This window comes from Molothrus ater, chromosome W (genome assembly GCF_012460135.2).
Source record: "Molothrus ater isolate BHLD 08-10-18 breed brown headed cowbird chromosome W, BPBGC_Mater_1.1, whole genome shotgun sequence".
Taxonomy (NCBI): domain Eukaryota; kingdom Metazoa; phylum Chordata; class Aves; order Passeriformes; family Icteridae; genus Molothrus; species Molothrus ater.
In genome coordinates, this window is record NC_050510.2 from 11,756,639 (window position 1) to 11,759,891 (window position 3,253).

Sequence of the window (3,253 nt, forward strand, 5' to 3'; positions counted from 1 at the left end):
TGTGGCATCAAAGCTTGGGTCACACACTGTCTCACCAGTATTTCCACTTCATGGGGGACATGGACTGTTACAGGATGTCTCAGGATAAGGGGGCAGCTCTTTTCTGGTATTGTTGCTGCTGCTGTCACTGACTTTATACAGGCTGGTGCTATTGCTGCAACTGGATCTAGTTGAATTGAGTAATATGCAACCAGTCTCTCAGGGGGTCCTAAATTCTGTTACCACTCTACTGGCTATTCCTTTACACTCATGTACATACAGATTGAAGGTTCTGGGAGCCCAAGAGCAGGAGCAAATGCTAAAGTGCCTATTATAGCTTTAAAAGCTTGTTCCCTCTCTAGACCCAATGCAGTGGACTCTGTTCTTGGTTGCCTCAGTCAGAAACTTAGTTCCCCTAACCTAGGAATCCATGGCCAACAAAATACCACAACTCCTGAGAAAACATTGTACCGGCTTTTTTCTTTTACTGGATGTGGGAACTTAATTATTGCCTCTAATCTTTACAGATCTATTCTCTGTTGCCATTTTCCCAAAATAAAGCCTAAATATTTAACTTTTTTCTGACCCAGGTGAAGTTTGGATGGAGATGCACAGTGTCTCCTTTTCACTAAAGCAATGCATAAATGTATAGTGTCTAATATAAAGGTGTCTTGGTTTGAAAAGACAGGTGTGTGCTAAGGAAGGCAGGAGCCTCCCCTGAACTGGAAACTGTAAACCCCCTCCCTCCGAATTTTTATAAATTTGAAATTAAGGGAGGCTCTCAGGCAAAGATATGGAAGCAGGAATAACAGTTCTTTATCAGGGAAGAAAATAAAAAGATAAAATAAACAATGCAGTAATACAAAACAACACTGACAGAGCCAGAATACAACCTGACACTCTGTTGGTCAGGGTGTTGGTAGCAGTCCAATTGGAAATGTGGCTGCAGTCCTCCTGGAGTGTCAGGTGTGGTTCTGTTGAAGCAGTGATCCTGTAGAAGGGTGTAGTCTTCCTCTGAAGATCCAGTGGAAGAGGCAGCTGTTCCTCTGGGAATCCAGTGGAAAGGCCGTTCTGGTGTCCCAAAATCTCAGACTATATCCAGTTAGGATTGCTTGGCTCCTCCCTCTGGATGGAGCATCTCACAATGAGATGCTGTAATTTTTATCAGTCATGCAGTGACATTCAACAGCCCATTAACAGCAGATGTGTCCCCAGAGGGAGGACTGGTTTGTGGAAGAGATAAAGAAAACTTCCCAATTAACTGAAGATAACTGCCATACCTCTAACAGATGGCAAATACAATACACATTGCCTTGCAATCTAGGACAAAAGGCATTCTCATCACTATTTGCTAAAAACAAATCTTCTACATGCTGTACAAAATTCGATTCGTGAAATAATTTCATACCCTTTAAATCAACCATCAATATTCGTAAAAAAATGTTAGGGGATCCATCAAATCCTTGGGGAAGGCATGTCTAAGTCAGTTATTTGCTGTCTTTTCCGGGTGAAGGCAAACAAAGGTTGACTTTTTTCATCTAATGGAATGCTTCAAAATCCCTTGGGCTAAGTATTGGTCTGTCTACTTCTGAACCCTCTTCTTTGTTTCCAGGGAAATAGGGTCCTGTCTCGTGGTGGGTGGCACTCCTTCTGTTGTTTTCATGCATAGGGGCTGTGCTGAGACCAACAGTTCCCCATCTATCCTGGTCCCTGCCACACTGGCATATGCTTCTTAAAATATCTCCTGATGTTAGGGGTTACCTGGTTTACATAGACACTAACTGCAAGTGTGTCATTAAAGTTTTGTGATGGCCATTTCCTGTGACAGTGGTCACAGGGGTTTTCAGGATGGGGGAAGAGACGTAGATTTGACTCCACATTTCAGAAGGCTTGATTTATTATTTTATGATATATATTACATTGTAACTATACTAAAGAAGAGAAGGAAAAGTTTCATCTCAGAAGGCTAGCTAAGCTAAGAATAGAATAGAAAAGAATGAAAACAAAGGCAGCTGGCTCGGACAGAGAGAGAGAGCCAGCTCTGCCGTGACTGGTCACTAATTCCAAACATCTACACGAGACCAATCACGGATCCACCTGTTGCATTCCACAGCAGCAGATAACCATTGTTTACATTTTGTTTCTGAGGCCTCTTAGCTTCTCAGAAGGAAAAACCCTAAGAAAGGATTTTTCATAAAAATATGTCTGCAACAATTTCCCTGCTGAGTGAGCAGACCAGGTTATAGCTGGTCAATTCTCCTGGCACGTTATTGCATGGTCCTTGCAAAATTCTACTGTACCAAAAAATCTATCCTTATTTTGTACAACCTCAGCCAAGGGCATCCCCTAATCTACACTGAGTTTATTTCCCATCATTTCAAACACTACAAGAAACTTGAAACCCCTTTTTACATGCTAAAAGGGGACTTCAACCCCCATTCTGTATCCACTGAGGGACTGTACTACTGCCTGTGTGGTACAAGGAACACAAACCTCTCCCTGCATGGGTGTTCAAAACCCTTTTGTGTTGTAGGAGAGGCTCGAGCTCCCTCACCTCACACCTTATGGAGGACTCCATATCTCCTCTGTGTGTGCCTTACACTGCTCAGGCTGGGCACCTGTTCTCGACCCATTACCAATAATTTCAGTAAATATGCACAAAATGTGACACCAATGGAGAGACTCAAATCCACCCTTATAATTTATACAGAATCTGCTCAGAGAATTTTAACACTCACCCTTTGGCTCCTCCCTGCTCCAAAGATCCCAGGTAAACTCACCCAGTGCCAGAAGTTGGATGTTTGGAGAAGGGAGGCTCTGAAGATAGTGACCTAGGGTCTCCTCTGGGTCACCAAACTGCTAAGGAAACTTCTCAGTCTGACCATTCACAAGATACTCTGGCAGTCACACTCCCAATGCCATAGACTAACTGCTGGGCAGCTCCAGTGAGCTGACAGGTGCCCTGCTTGACTCTCTACCACACCACTCTCACATAGTCAGATTAGGTTTCCTTATCAGTTCGACCCCAGGTTTCCCAGAGCAGAGTCTTAGATGTCTCGTTCCATAAAGCAATTTATTCACAGTGCAGTAACATAGAAACAGCCTGAGCTGGTGCCTCCAAGGAGGGACCCCCAACAAAGGAACCCCTGGGCTTTTATACCCTCACAGTCCAAGAAGCTGTTAACCCTTGCTCTTCCTCCAGAGCCATTGGTTCCTGCTGTGTCTCTCACTGTCCATTCATCTGTCTCACACCACCGGATTTTGTCCCCTTTGT